Source organism: Hypanus sabinus, chromosome 6 (genome assembly GCF_030144855.1).
Source record: "Hypanus sabinus isolate sHypSab1 chromosome 6, sHypSab1.hap1, whole genome shotgun sequence".
Taxonomy (NCBI): Eukaryota; Metazoa; Chordata; class Chondrichthyes; order Myliobatiformes; family Dasyatidae; genus Hypanus; species Hypanus sabinus.
In genome coordinates this window covers 31,187,481-31,204,423 of record NC_082711.1, presented here as the reverse complement: position 1 = coordinate 31,204,423, position 16,943 = coordinate 31,187,481, and the positions used below count along the sequence as shown (strand labels likewise).

The following is a 16,943-nucleotide window of genomic DNA, read 5'->3' as shown; positions in this document are numbered from 1 at the left end:
TGAGAGGCCTTCTGAAAATCCAAGGGTCCTAATGAGGGGTGTCTGCCCGAAACATTGACTGTTGACTCTTTTCCATAGATTATTGCATTCAATTCTGATTGCCCTGATACCAGAAGGATGTTCAGTGTTTGGAGAACATGCAGAAGAAGTTTAACAGGACTAGAGGGCATGTGCTGTTAGGAGAGATTAGTCAAAAAGTCTTGCTTTCTCTGAAACAGCAGAGACTTGAGGGATGATCTGATAGAATCAGTTTTACTACAACTGTATTGTATGATGTGAAATATGTTTTGTGGTAATAGTACAGTGTGAAGACAATTACAATGAAGTACATCATAAAAAGTACAAAAAAATGAGGTGGTATTCATTCGGAAACTGATGATGGAGGGGAAGAAGTGGTTTATGAGTTTTAGAAGCATAGTTAGAGCAGGCAGCCAGTCTCTCTTCCCCTGAGTTGAAATGCCTAATACCTCAAGGCAAAGGATAAGGCTGAGTGTTTAGCCACTGCTTTATTTGCATTTTCCTTCTGACTGTGAGGCTAACCACAGTTTCAATGCCATTTAGCTGCTGTCCTTGGCTGAATCAAAGGTGACGAATCAGCATATGAAGGGAGATTGAAAATCTAGCTGAGTGGTGCCACAACAATCTCTCACTTGATGTCAGTAAGACCACAGAATTGATTATTGGCTTCAGGAGGAGGAAACCAGAGGTCCAAGAACCAGTCTTCATTGGGGGATCAGAGGTGGAGACTTTGAATTCCTTGGTGTTACCATTTCAGAGAACTTGTCCTGGATCCAGCAATTATGGTCAAAGATGGTCTACTTCCTGAGAAGTTCGCAAAGATTTGGCATCTCGCCTGAAACTTTGACAAACTTCTATGCAGTGGACTAGTTGTATCCTGGCCAGGTATGGAAACGCCAACGCCAACGGAAAAGCCTACAAAAAAGTAGTGGAAACGGCCCAGTTCATCGTGGGTAAAGCCCTCCCCACCATTGATCACACCTACATGGAACACTGTTGCAGGAAAGTAATACCCATCATCAAGGACCTTCACCATCCAGACCATGCTCTCTTCTCACAGCTGCCATCAGGAAGAAGGTGCAGGAGCCTCAGGACCCACATCACCAAGTTCAGGAACAGTTATTACCCCTCAACCACCAGGCTCTTGAACCAGTCTGGATAACTCCATTCAAATTCACTCAAACCATCACTGAACTGTTCCCACAACCCATCCACTCACATTCAAGGGCTCTTCATCACATGTTCTCAATACTTATGGCTTATTTCTTTATTATTATTATTTAGGTTTTTTCTATTTGCAGAATTTGTTGTTTTTGCATATTGGTTGTTTGTCCATCTTGTTGTGTGTGGTCTTTCAATGACTCGATTGTGTTTCTTTGTATTTAGTGTGAATGCCTACAAGAAAATGAATCTCAGGATTGTATATGGTAAGACATATGCACTTTGATAATAACTTTTCTTTAAAATTTCAACTTTAAGATGAGAGGGGGTAAGTTTGAGGGAGATGTGTTGGACAGAGTAGTGAGTGCTTGGAATACCTGGGTGATGATGAAGACAAATACAACAGTTCGAGTTCAAGTTTAATGTCATTCAACCATACCTGAATACCCATGAATACAGCCAGATGAAACAGAGTTCGTCTGGGGCCAAGGTGCAAAACACAGTACCGACAGTCACACACAGCACGAGGCATATATAACACATATATAATAGCAGTAAGTGTACAATCACAGAAAAAATGTAATATAGCCCAATCCCTGAGTGTTAGGTCCTGCAGATTGATGGTGCGTGATATTGTCGGCAAGAACAAGACTGCAGCCGAACGCAATCCAGCTTGTTTTCCACCGAGCGAACACTGGAGAGCAGCACCCACAGGAAGGGCCAGTCCCGAATCCAGCATGGACGGTGTGTCGTACCACCTCGGGCACCTACTCTCCTGTGCGGCTACAAAAGACGATGCCACTCTGTGAGGCCTAGTCCGCAACACGACCAAGGCCACGAAGCCACCACCCCCCCCCCCCCCCCACCGTCGCCAGTCTCGCCTATAAGCCAATGAATCGGACTTGATGATTTCCACATTACCAATGTCCACAAGCTAAACATCCAGGGCAATCACGCGCCTTTGGAGCACACACCGACCTGGACACCTCTCTGTAGCAGGCAGCAACGTGGTCCACGCCAAATCCAGCTCCCTTGCTGATTGGGTAGACCTGCAGTACTTAAAGTCAAAGGTCAAATGTCCATTTTAATGTCAGAGAAATGTGTACAGTATACATCCTGAAACGTTTTTACTTCGCAAAACATCCGCAAAAACAGAGAAGTGCCCCACAGAATGAATGACAGTTAAATGAGAGAACCCCAAGTTCCCCCTCCTGCACATAGCAGCAGCGAGCAACAGTCCCCCTCTCCCCTCCACCAGCAAAAAGCAGCGCATCGGTAGCGTCACTGAGCCCACACGTGTGCTAAGCAATAGCAAAGACACAGACCAAAGTTAGCCCAAAGGTTTCACATTTCATCTGACATTCGACAAACCACAGGTTCTCTCTCTCTCTTTAATAAGGGAGAGGGGGGTGTCCCTCCATTTTCACAGCGAGCGGGAAACAACCTGCTAGCTTACGATGTTAAAAGTCTGTTTCGTCGCTTTTTTTGAGCTCTGCATCCGAAGATTACAAAGACCTTTATTCTTCGGGCCCACAGCGAAAGATTTTTTGTCCTCCCCGACGACACAATGAGTCTCCTGCTGCGACACCGACCCTCAATCCACCCGTCTCCAGAGCCCCACGATCTCAGGCTTCCGATCACGACCGAGACTCTCAGGCCGAACCCTTGGCATGTTGAATAACGGCCAGTCGTGGAACCCCGAGAACGGGTCCCATTCCCGCAAAGAACCGAAGCCTGCTTGGAACTCCAGGTCAGGGTCTTCAAAAGAACCCTGAGAGGGAAAAATAAAGACATTAAGTGAGGAACTGTTTCTGAAGATGAAAGCCAAGGAGTCACTTTTCGGTGCCATCATCCCTCCTGTCCAGCAGTATCTGCAACTGTAAAAATAAAATTTTTAAAAGGACAATAAAAGACAACCTGGAGAGGCTGCTGCGACTGAGTGCATTGCCATCTTAGTGGAAGAGCTGCTCAACAGGCTCTTTGATAGGTACATGAATCTGTCAGAACTGCGAGGATATGAACATATTGTTGGCAGAAGAGATTCATTTGGTTGGGCATTTGATTGCTAATTTAATTATTTTGCCACAACATGACAGACGGGTTCCTTAAGCTGGTTTGCATATCACATAGAGAGCTGGGACCATGGTTGACCCTGCCCAGCGGAGGGCCTCATTGTAGGCTGAAGCCTATGCTGTTCTGTTTTACCTTCTATGTTCCCCACCACCGTCTGACTGGTTTCAAATGGAACCCAGCAACCTGCACATTATGGAGTTAATCTGAAATGTCTGCCGGAAATTATCGAAGAAATTAATTTAGTAGATGTTTGCTTCATTATACCTTCACTCTGAAAGCAAACTGCTGACCTTCCACTAATGAACTGAGTGGCAATGTTTAATTGATGACATTTCCTTTTGGTTGCCTCAGGCTTGGTTGAACTTGTACTGCGACTGAAGTCATCCTGGCGATGAAGTATGTGTCACAGCTGATCTGCATTAGCTTGGTGAACCGGATATGCGTATGAAGTTGTACATCTTGTCACGGTGCCCGAGTGGAAGGCTGCACTTACACAGTGTCGTGTCTGCGTTGTGTGGCTCACAGGAACTGAGGCATCGCTGTCTGAAACCTGCATGCCGATTCCACGGCAGTTACCCGTGCAGCTTCGACACATGCCTGACCTTGTACAGTCTTGCACTCGGCTCCTCCTTGCAAATTCCCTAATTCGTAAAGCGTTTAGTCAGTATTAATGATGCAAAACTTTTTATGTCTGCTGAGCAAGGCATCCTTGATTTGCAGAATAAACGACAAGGTTGTTTGATCTCTTGATATGGTTGCCACTGGTAACGTTTCTTTTATAGCACACGTGATGTTGCCATACGAATGGGGTGGCTCCTTTGGTAGAACTATGTATGTTGCACGGATCACAGTCAGATGCGTGCCATTGCTTCCTATGAAACAAAACCTAACAGCAATAATGGATGGAAGAACTCAGCAGGTCAGGCAGGATCTATGGAGAGCAATAAACTGATAATGTTTTGGGCTGATATCCTTCATTGGGCATCAATGGCTGTGATACTTCACTCCCAGATGAGCTCAACACCTTTTATGCACGCCTTGAAAGAGAGAATAAAACTACATCTGTGCAAATCAGGTAAGTGTGAGGTGGTTCATTTCGGTAGGTCAAATATGATGGCAGAATATAGAATTAATGGTAAGACTCTTGGCAGAGGTGCCAGGATTAAGTTTTTTACGCAGAGTGGTGTGTGAGTGGAATGGGCTGCCAGGAGTGGTGATGGAGGCAGAAACAGTAGTGTCTTTTAAGAGACTCCTGGATGGATACATGGGGCTTAGGAAAATAGAGGGCTATGGATATGCCTAGGTAATTTCTAAGGTTTTGACACAGCTTTGTGGGCCGAAGGGCCTGTATTATGCTTCTATGTTTCTATGAACTGCTTTTCCCAAAGAGTGGTGAACCTGTGGAATTACTGCCCAATGAAGCAGTGGAGGTTACCTCAGTAAATATATTTAAGACAAGGTTGGATAGATTTTTGGATAGTAGGGGAATTAAGAGTTAATAGGAAAAAGCTGGCAGGTGAAGATGAGTTCTTATGAGACCACTGTTAGTCAGGGTTAGTGATAACTTCTCTTCTGCTGACAGCACAGTTGCTTCTTAAGGATGTGAGTTTCTTCCTCTCCATCATCAGCTTTCTGAATGGTTCATGAACACGACCTCACTATTCCTCCAGTCCACTATTTATTTATTTAAAGTTTTATAGAATTTTTTTTCCATGTTTTGCATTGTACTACACAAGACAACAAATTTCACGACCTTTGTCAGAGGTTATAAACCCGATTCTGAATCTGGAACAGTGGTGGGGATACCATGACCAGCGATAAGAGAAATGCAGAAATCTGTCCAATTAGGAGTGGTGCCTGTCTTTGGCTGATAGAGTTTCCCTTATTTAACTTCTATATTAAGTCAATGAGAGCCGGAAGACACCAATGCCCAGGAATGGGAAGGGCCGCAGGAAGTGGTGGATCACAGGGAACGCCATTCAGCACATTTACACGGAGAACTGCCACGAGAAAGTAGCATCCATCATCAAAGCCCCCTCCCCCACCCAGGCCATTCCTGCTTCTCACTACTACTATCAACAGGAGGGACAGAAGCCTTAGGTCCCACACCACCAGGTTCAGGGTCTCAGCCTGAAATATCGACACATTATTTCTTTCCATAGGAGCTGCCTGACCTATCGAGTTGCTCCAGCATTTTGTTTTTGCTACCCTACATTCTCCACAACTCTGAACTGGTTCTACAACCTACAGACTCTCTTTCAAGGACTCCTGACAACTCAAGTACTAAGTATTATTTTTTATTTGCACAGTTTGTCTTTCGCACATTTGCTTTAGTCAGTCTTGCTCTATTAATAAAAACACAAAATGCTGGCAGAACTCAGCAGACAGCATCTATGGGAGGAGCATATCTAAGTTTTGGGATGAAGGGTTTCGGCCCGAAACGTCATCACTACCTCCTCCCATAGATGCTGTCTGGCCTGCTGAGTTCTGCCAGCATTTTGTGTTTTTATTTATTTCCAGCATCTGCAGATTCACTCGTGTTGCTCTATTTATGTGTAGTTTATTGTAAATTCTGTTGTGTTTCTTTTTTCCCTGAAACTGCCTGCAGGTAAATGAAACTGAAGGTAATATGTGGTAACATATACGTTCTTTAGTAATAAATTAACTTTGAATTGTGAACTTTGAACTCTTCATGTTGCATTATGAATAACGCACGCATAAACTTTAGTGGAGAGAGTTTCATGTAGTTTGCTGGACAGATGAGATGTGTTAGTTGTTATCAATGTTTGCAAACCACTCCCATTTTTCATATAATCCTCGCTGAAAAGTGTTATCATGGTTTGATGTTCAAAGTCTGTGCTATTCAAGGATATTTTTCACATTAACATCCAATACAAACTGCAGGAAGATACTTTTTTACATTTGCAACATGTTCAATTTTGTCATTTAAAAAAATTGGATAGGTATATGGACAAGAAAGGAATGGAGGGTTATGGGTTGAGTGCAGGTTGGTGGGACTAAGTGAGTGTAAGCGTTCGGCATGGACTAGAAGGGCCGAGATGGCCTGTTTCCGTGCTGTAATTGTTATCTGGTTATATACAATAAATAGATATTTAAAGTTTTAAAAAAATATCTTTGTCTTGTAACAATGATATTGTAGCCATCTTGAAAGAGGGCTTTTGAGATGATGCAAATGTCAAAATGTTTTATCTAATTAAGTCTATATTTTCCTTACTATCATAACGTAGCACCATTCACTGCCTGTGCCAGTATTATACTGTAAGTATTATTTCTTAGTAACACCAGAATATTTGTCCATTACTTAAGATTAGTCTTTCTACTTAGAAAGAATATATTTTTCAGGAAGTTGAAATGTTACAATTATTTGAATAAATATTAATCAAAGATGGTTGTAAAATAATGTCAGAGGTATATAAAAATAAATGCTGCTTTCTAAAAACCTTGTTTTTAAATTTATCCCTACAGCCTAATAATTGGCAACGTGTGGTTTGTGAATAAAATATCTGAAAAGTTAGTTGTTTCTCTCTCTACAGGTTCTCTCTGACCTGGGATTTCTAACGATTTTTGTTTCAGATATGCAGCATCTGAATGTTTTAAAAAATTGAATTTGTGGAGCTTTGTTCTTTTTATGATACATTGAATATTTGCCTATCTTGGCAAGTGACCCTCTTATCAGTTTAACTGCTAAAGACTATAACATTGTAGTGTTGGTTTCTGGAATGGATTGGAACCCGTAACCACCTATTTTAGAAAAATTCAGTCACTGTCTAGTCTACTCCTGCTCCTTTATAGGTGGTGTCTTTCCCAGTTGTCAGTGGGCATAAGGGGTTCGATGAGACCATGCTTATTGTAGAGGCAAAATAAAATCAAGGTGTTCAGACTAAAACACAACACAGTGCAGGCTATCGGCCCATGATGTTGTGCCAGCTGTAAGATCTCTCTAACACTTCCCTTCCATATAGCCCTCCATTTTTCTATCAATAATGCATCTATCAAAGAGTCACTTAAATGGCCCTGATGTATTTGCCTCTACCATCACCCTTAGCAGCATATACCTTGCACTCACCACTCTCCATGAAAAAAGACTAATCTCTGGCATCTCCCCCATACTTTCCTCTGGTCACCTTAAAATTATATCCCCTCATATTAGCCGTTTCCACCCAAGGGAAAAGGTCTCTGGCTGTCCACTCGGTCTATGCCCCTTATCATCATGTACACTTCTATCAAGTCACCCCTCATCCTCCTTTGCTCCAAAAAGAAAAGCCTACCTCACTCAACCTATTCCCTCAACATACGAGGGGTGATTGATAAATTCATGGCCTAAGGTATAAGGAGCCAATTTTCGAAAACTTAGCACATTTATTTTTCACCCTCCCCTGGTGTTGCCACCATGTCCTCGTGGACCTCCTTGGGTGAGAAGCCCTTGAGACCGAGGTGGCAGATGACTGCACAAAGGCCGATGTTGTCCATTTTCTCAGACAGTGCTTACTTGCAATTTTCAATTATCTGAAACAGAAATACCACAAAAGTTATTAACTTCAAACTTTCTGCATAATCACTCAAAGAGTTGAACTGCACGTGCATGTAAGAAGAGCTGTATAACTCATCTCCTTCTACCTTAGGCCACAAACTTATAAATCACCCCTGCTGTGGACCACTTCTGGAGGTCCAAGACGCCGACTTCTACAAAGAAGGGATCCGTACGCTCCATGACCTCTGGACTAAGTGTGTAAGTGTAGGAGGGGAACTATGTTGAAAAATAAATGTGCCAGGTTTCTAAAATTGACTCCTTCTACCCTAGGCCACGAACTTATCAATCACCCTTAGTAGCCTCAAGATTTGGGAGAATAAATTTAGGTTGGGGATGAGGAAGAACTGCTTTTCCCAGTGAATGGTGAACCTGTGGAATTCTCTGCCCAATGAAACAGTGGAGGCTATTTAAGACAAGGTTTGGTAGATTTTTGCACAGTAGGGGAATTAAGGGTTCTGAGGAAAAGGCAGGTAGGTGGAGATGAGTCCATGGCCAGATCAGCCATGATCTTATTTAATGGCAGACAGGCTTGCCAGGCCAGATAGCCTACTCCTGCTTCTATTTCTTATGCTCTTATGTTCCCATAAAACATATTCTCTCATCCAGATAAATCTCCACTTCACCTTCTCTAAAGCTTCCACACCCTACCTATAATGTGATGACCAGAACTGAACACAAACTTCCAAGTGTGATCTAACCAGGGTTTTATAGGGCTGCAACATTATGTTGGGGATCTTGAACTCATTCCTCCGATGAATGAAAGCCAACATACTGTATGCCTTCTTGACAAATCTATTGACTTGTACGGCAACCTTGAGGGATCTGTGGGCATGGACCTCAAGATCTCTGTGTCCCGCCACACTGGTAAGATTCCTGCCATTAACCCTGTACTCTGCCTTCAAACGTGACCTTCCAAAGTGAATCAATTCACACTTTTCAGGGTTGAACTCTATCTGCCACTTTTCAGCCCAGCTCTGCACCCTATCAATGTCCCATTGTAATCCTCAACAATGTCCTGCACTATCCACAACACCACCAACCTTTCCGTCATCTGCCATCTGCAAGCCTACTAACTCATCTTCATCCAAGTCATTTATAAAGATCACAGGAGTTGAGAGAAGCGCAGGATTGATAGCTCAGGAGAATAGTTCAGAATGTCTCTGTGACTGTCCGCCCAAGCATTATTTCCCCATGTTTATGTACTTTTAATGCACATACAGGATCAAACAAAACAGATATCATTTGCTTATTTAATCATTTCCCCACAGAGGTATTAATCTAATCAATGTCTCTGCTTTTCCTTAATCATATCAGTTGGTCCTGTCCGTATCTCATCCCTATCTAGGGTATTACAAAGTTAATGTTATTCAGAGTAATCTGACAATACCTGATCAAATATTCCAGGATGGTTTTTAGAGACATTTAATATTTAATTAACAGAGGTCTCTTACAAACCCCCCTTTCTTCCCTAGCACAATATGTTTCAAGATGTAGCTCCATCCAAAACCAAAGAAAAATTGCTTCTATTTCCACATCAACCCTTGAGTCTAACTCTTAGTTTTGCTAATTCCCCTTCTCCTTATTCGCTTCTGCAGTTATCCTTATCACAGGATCTAATTAGACATGGAATTTGTTTGCAGCAGCAGTACAGAGCAAAGATATAACGTTACAAATTAAATTCGTGCAAAGGAAGGAAAAAGGAGTTCGTGTCCATGACCCTTCAGAAATCAGATGGAGGACTTGTTCCTGTATCATTGAGTGTAGGTCTGCAGGCTCCTATGCTTCCTTCCTGAGATGGAGGACATGTCATAGAGTCATAGAAAAACTACAGCACAGAAACCGGCCCATCCAGTCTGTGCTGAACTGCCCCGTGCTATCGACCTGCACTCGGATGATAGCTCTCCATACCCCTCCCATCCAAATACCTATCCAACTTCTCTTGAACGTTGACATTGAAATTGCACTGACCACTTGTGCTGGCAGCTCATTCCACACTCTCTGAGTGAAAAAGTTTCCTCTCATATTACTCTTAAAAAATTCACCTTTCACCCTTAACCCATGAGCTCTAGTTGTCGCCTCAACCAATCTCAGTGGAAAAGCACGCTTGCATTTACCCCTTCTAGGCACGCCGTAATTTTGCATACCTCTATCAAATCTCCTCTCACTAATCTACATTCTGGGGAATAAATGTCCTAGATGGAAGCCCTAATGATATGATTTCTGGATCATTGGGACTTCTTTTGGGGCAGGTGTGACCTGTACAAAAAGGACGGGTTACACTTGAATCCTAGGGGGACAAATATCCTGGCAGAGAGGTTTAACAGAGCTGTTAGGGAGGGTTTAAACTAATTTGGCAGGGGGATGGGAACCGGAATGATGGAGCGGAGCAGAGGGAAAACAGAAATAGATCCAAGGTAGTGAGCAGTAAGGATATCAGGAAGGACAGGCAGGCAAGTGATGGAGCAAATTTGCAGCCATTGGGATGAGTTGCAGTGCAATCAATGCAAAAAGTGCCAAATACTGGACTTAAGGTGTTATACTTAAGTGCACGCAGCATAAAGAATAAGGTGGATGATCTTGTTGTACAGTTACAGGTTGGCAGGTATGATATTGTGGCCATCACTGAGACGTGGCTAAAGGATGCATGTCTCTGGGAGCTGAACGTCCAAGGACACATGGTGTATCCGAAGGATAGGCAGGGAGGTAGAGGGGATGGTGTGACTTTAATGGTAAGAAATGATATTAAATCATTAAAAAGAGTTGACATAGGATTGGAAGGAACAGAATCTTTATGGGTTGAGCTAAGAAATCGCAGGGGTAAAAGGACCCTGATGGCAGTTATCTACAGGCCTCCAAACAGCTGCAGTGGTGTGGACTACAAATTACAACAGGAAATGGAAAAGGCTTGCCAGAAGGGCAGTGTTATGATAATTGTGGGGGATTTTAACATGCGAGTGGATTGGGAAAATCAGGTCAGCACTGGATCTCGAGAGAGAATTTGTAGAATGTCTATGAGATGGCTTTTTAGAACAGCTTGTTGTTGAGCCCACTAGGGGATCGGCTGTACTGGATTGGGTATTGTGTAAAGAACCAGAGGTGATTAGAGAGATGGAAGCGAAGGAACCCTTAGGAGGCAGTGATCACAACATGATTGAGTTCACTGTGAAACTTGAGAAAGAGAAGCTGAAATCCGATGAGTTGGTATTTCAGTGGAGTAAAGGAAATTACAGTGGCATGAGAGAGGAACAAGCCAAGGTTGACTGGAAAGGGACACTAGCGGGAAGGACGGCAGAGCAGCAGTGGCTGGAGTTTATGCAAGAAGTGAGGAAGGTGCAAGACAGATATTGTCCAAAGAAGAAGAAATTTTCGAATGGGAAAAGGATGCAACTGTGGCTGACAAGAGAAGTCAAAGCCAGAGTAAAAGCAAAGCAAGAGAGAGGATTGGGAAGTTTTTAAAAGCTTACAAAAGGAAACTAAGAAGGTCATTAAGAGAGAAAAGATGAACTATGAAAGGAAGCTAGCAAATAATATCAAAGAGGATACTAAAAGCTTTTTCAAGTATATAAAGAGTAAAAGACAGCTGAGAGTGGATATAGGACCGATAGAAAATGATGCTGGAGAAATTGGAATGGGAGATAAGGAGATGGCGGAGGAACTGAATGAGTATTTTGTATCAGTCTTCACTGAGGAAGACATTAGCAATATACTGGACATTCAAGGATGCCAGGGAAGAGAAATATGCACAGTCACAATTACGACAGAGAAAGTACTCAGGAAGCTGAATAGACTAAGGGTAGATAAATCTCCTGGACCAGATGGAATACACCCTCGTGTTCTGAAGGAAGTAGCTGTGGAGATTGCGGAGGCATTAGCAATGATATTTCAACAGATTCTGGCCTGGTTCCGGAGGACTGGAAGATTGCAAATGTCACTCCTCTATTTAAGAAGGGGGCAAGGAAGCAAAAAGGAAATTATAGACCTGTTAGCTTGACATCGGTGGTTGGGAAGTTGTTGGAGTTGATGTCAAGGATGAGGTTACGGAATACCTGGAGGCAAATGACAAAATGGGCAGAACTTAGCATGGTTTCCTTAAAGGAAAATCCTGCCTGACAAACCTAGTGCAATTTTTTGAGGAAATTACAAGTAGGCTAGACAAGGGAGATGCAGTGGATGTTGTGTATTTGGATTTTCAGAAGGCCTTTGATAAGGTGCACATGAGGCTGCTAAATAAGATAAGAGCCCATGGAATTACAGGTAAGTTACATACGTGGATAGAGCGTTGGTTGATTGGCAGGAAACAGAGAGTGGGAATAAAGGGATCCCATTCTGGTTGGCTGCCAGTTACCAGTGGCGTTCCACAGGGGTCTGTGTTGGGGCCGCTTCTTTTTACATTGTATATCAACAGTTTTGATTATGAAATCGATGGCTTTGTGGCTAAGTTTGCTGATGATATAAAGATAGGTGGAGGGGCCGGTAGTGCTGAGGAAACAGAGAGTCTGCAGAGAGACTTGGATAGATTGGGGGAATGGGCAAAGAAGTGGCAAATGAATTACAATGTTGGGAAGTGTACGGTCGTGCACTTTGGTAGAAGAAATAAATGGGCAGACTATTATTTAAATAGGGAGAGAATTCAAAGTTCTGAGACGCAATGGGACTTGGGAGTCCTCGTGCAGGATACCCTTAAACGTCCAGGTTGAGTCAGTGGTGAAGAAGGCGAATGCAGTGTTGGAATTCATTTCTAGAGGAATAGAGTATAGGAGCAGGGATGTGATGTTGAGGCTCTATAAGGCACTGGTAAGACCTCACTTGGAATACTGTGTACAATTTTGGGCTCCTTATTTAAGAAAGGATGTGCTGACATTGGAGAGGGTTCAGAGAAGATTCACTGGAATGATACTGGGAATGAGAGGGTTAACATATGAGAAACGTTTCACCAATCTTGGACTGTGCTCCTTGGAGTTTAGAAGAATGAGGGGGGACCTCATAGAAACATTTTGGATGTTGAAAGGCATGGACAGAGTGGATTTGGCAAAGTTGTTTCCCATGGTGGGGGAGTCTAGTACAAGAGGACATGACTTGAGGATTGCAGGGTGCCCATTCAGAACAGAGATGCGAAAAAATTTTTTAGCCAGAGGGTGGTGTACCTATGGAATTTGTTGTCATGGGTGGCAGTGGAGGCCAAGTCATTGGGTGTATTTAAGGCAGAGATTGATAGGTATCTGAGTAGTCAGGGCATCAAAAATTATGGTGAGAAGATGGGGAAATGGGACTAAAGGGGAAATTGGATCAGCTCAGGATGAAATGGCTGAGCAGACTCAATGGGCCAAATGGCCGACTTCTGCTCCTTTGTCTTATGGTCTACTCTGCACAGTGGACAGTTCAGTCAGTCTTTTGTAGGTAATTCTGAGGTTGGCGTTATGTCTCAGCCACTAAAGTCTGCCACTACTTAATGTAATCTACATGGACTTTTAGACATATCTCTCAAGGATTTTGCTGTTCCTAAACTGTTAGTCTCTGCCCTTTGGCTAATAGACAATAGCTGCAGAAGTAGACCATACGGCCCTTCGAGCCTGCACCGCCATTCTGAGATCATGGCTGATCATCTACTATCAATACCTGGTTCCTGCCTTGTCTCCATATCCCTTGATTCCCCTATAGATACCTATCTAGCTCCTTCTTGAAAGCATCCAGAGAATTGGCCTCCAGTGCATTCCAGACCCCCACAACTCTCTGGGAGAAGTTTTTCCTTAACTCTGTCCTAAATGATCTACCCCTTATTCTCAAACCATGCTCTCTGGTACTGGACTCTCCCAGCATCTGGAACATATTTCCTTCCTCTATCTTGTCTAATCCCTTAATAATCTTCTATGTTGCAATCAGATCCCCTCTCAATCTCCTTAATTCCAGTGTGTACAAGCCCAATCTCTCTAACCTCTCTGCTTAAGACAGTCCGGACATCCCAGGAATTAACCTTGTGAATCTACACTGCACTTCCTCTATAGCCAGGATGTCCTTCCTTAACCCTGGAGACCAAAACTGTACACAATACTCCAGGTGTGGTCTCACCAGGACCCTGTACAAATGCAAAAGGATTTCCTTGCTCTTGTACTCAATTCCCTTTGTAATAAAGGCCAGCATTTCATTAGCCTTCTTCACTGCCTGCTGTACTTGCTCATTCACCTTCAGTGACTGATGAACAAGGACTCCTAGATCTCTTTGTATTGCTCCCTTACCTAACTCTACACCATTCAGATAATAATCTGTCTTCCTGTTCTTACTCCCAAAGTCACACTTATTCACATTAAGCATCATCTGCCAAGTATCTGCCCACTCACCCAGCCTATCCAAGTCACCCTGAATTCTCCTAACATCCTCATCACATGTCACACTGCCACCCAGCTTAGTATCATCAGCAAATTTGTTGATGCCATTCTTAATGCCTTCATCTAAATCATTGATGTAAATCTTAAACAGCTGTGGTCCCAATGCCGAGCCCTGTGGCACCCCACTAGTCACCACCTGCCATTCCGAGAAACACCCATTCACCGCTACCCTTTGCTTTCTATCTGCCAACCAGTTTTCTATCCATGTCAATATCTTCCCCCCAATGCCATGAGCTCTGATTTTACCCACCAATCTCCTATGTAGGACCTTATCAAATGCCTTCTGAAAATCAAGGTACACTACATCCACTGGATCTCCCTGTCTAACTTCCTGGTTACATCCTCGAAAAACTCCAATAGTTTAGTCAAGCATGATTTGCCCTTGGTAAATCCATGCTGGCTCGGCCCAATCCTACTGCTGCTATCTAGATATGCCACTATTTCATCCTTAATAATGGACTCTAGCATCTTCCCCACTACTGATGTTAGGCTGACAGGTCGATAGTTCTCTGTTTTCTCCCTCCCTCCTTTCTTAAAAAGTGGGATAACATTAGCCATTCTCCAATCCTCAGGAACTGATCCTGAATCTAAGGGACATTGGAAAATGATTACCAATGTATCCGCAATTTCCAGAGCTACCTCCTTTAGTACCCTAGGATGCAGACCGTCTGGACCTGGGGATTTGTCAGTCTTCAGTCCCATCAGTCTACTCATCACCGTTTCCTTCCTAATGTCAATCTGTTTCATTTCCTCTGTTATCCTATGTCCTTGGCCCATCCATACATCTGGGAGATTGCTTGTGTCTTCCCTAGTAAAGACAGATCTAAAGTACTTATTAAACTCTGCCATTTCTCTGTCTCCCATAACAATTTCACCCAATTCATTCTTCAAGGGCCCAACATTGTTCTTTACTATCTTCTTTCTCTTCACATACCTAAAAAAGCTTTTGCCATCCTCCTTATATTCCTGGCTAGCTTGCATTCGTACCTCAGTTTTTTCTCCCCGTATTGCCTTTTTAGCTAAGTTCTGTTGTTCCTTAAAAACTTCCCAATCATCTGACCTCCCACTCACCTTAGCTCTGTCATACTTCCTTTTTTTTTTAATGCTATGCAATCTCCGACTTCCTTTGTCAACCACTGTGGCCCCTTTCCCCCCTTTGAATCCTTCCTTCTCTGGGGGATAAACTGATTTTGCACCTTGGGCATTATTCCCAAGAATACCTGCCATTGTTGTTCCACTGTCTTTTCTGCTAGGATATCCATCCAGTTAACTTTGGCCAGCTCCTCCCTCATGGCTCCATAGTCTCCTTTGTTCAACTGCAACACTAACACCTCCGAACTGCCCTTATCCTTCTCAAATTGCAGATAAAAACATCATATTATGGTCACTAGCTCCTAATGGCTCCTTTACTTCAAGATCGTTTATCAAATCCTGTTCATTACACAACATTAAATCCAGAATAGCCTTGTCCCTGGTCGGCTCTTGTACAAGCTGTTCCTCAGTTCTATCCACACAGACTCTACTTCTCCTGATCCCACTTCCCCCCTTGCAAAGGGCTGAATCTCATTCTTCACCAACAGGGCCACCCCACCCCTCTGCCCACATTTCTGTCCCTACGGTAGCACGTATACCCTTGTACATTCATTTCCCAGGTCTGATCTCCCTGCAGCCATGTCTCCGTTATCCCAACAACTTCATAGTTACCCATTTTCAGCTGAGCTTCAAGCTCATCCGCCTTATTTCTGACACTTCGTGCATTCAGATATAGAATTTTTAGCCCATTTCTCCTCTCTCTGTTTAAATCGCTGCCTATTGTGCTTAACCCTGCTCCCTGAACTCCCATCGGGCTATACGCCTCTTGAATTTTGTTGTCCTTCCTAAATTTACTTATTCTTTCTGCACGTTTAACTCCATGTTCCGTCAGACCATCCCGCTGTACATGTGTCCTCCTTATCACTTGTTCCTCCTCACCTTTCCCTACTACACACTTAATATTCCAGAACCGTGTAGTCCACACCTGTCCTTTATTCTTCATCTCGCTATCCTCTCTCGCATTGTGGATCCCTGTCCCCTGCATACTGCTCGTCAAATGTTGCTTCTGTTGTGATTGGTTCATTTAGAAACTGCCAGCCGCTTTTCCCATTGATTAGCTGCCTGGTGACCAGTTTCAAATGTCCCAGGTATAAAATAGCATGTGGAAGGGGCTTGCGCTCTCTTCTTTTGTCTAAGGCAAGCAGTGCACTTAGCTGTTGGGAAGGTATGCTCTGCACGTGCTTTAATTAATTATGATTGTTGAATATACAGCTTGGCATTGTCTGTAACTTAGGGAACATGAATGTTTGGTTGAATTTTTGTTTTTAAATATATGATTAGTATACTTATTTGCAGTCAATGTTTTCTGTCTCACTCACCAGACTCGCGAACCTGATTCAATGTTACAGTCTCAAGAGGCTTTCTCTATGGGTGGAGGTTCCCACTTGGAGAGTGTAACCAAAATTTCATGGCCTGAAGGCAGGAAGACAACTTCTCCGTTTGGTTTTGGAGTTGTGGTGAAATAAAGTTTACTAAATGTGATGGTAGCTTTTTTGGATGGTTTAACACTGACAGAAAATTTCAAATATAAAATGCCAATGGGATTTGTGCTAAAGCTCTTTTTTTCTCTCTCTCTCTCTCTCTCTCTCTCTCTCTCCAGACACCTTATATAAACTACATTTTAGATGAGCTTGATTAAAATGCCATAAAGGTAAATGTATGGT

The 16,943-nt window shown here is 43.1% G+C and overlaps 1 long non-coding RNA gene across 1 annotated transcript; it reads left to right on the top strand.

The window, feature by feature from the left end:
- The first annotated feature begins 2,942 nt into the window (after positions 1–2,942).
- On the top strand, positions 2,943–16,924 carry LOC132395387 (uncharacterized). The gene is made up of 3 exons (XR_009512595.1): positions 2,943–4,327; positions 7,896–8,002; positions 16,602–16,924. It is a non-coding gene; the product is annotated as an uncharacterized LOC132395387 (long non-coding RNA).
- Positions 16,925–16,943: the final 19 nt, after the last annotated feature.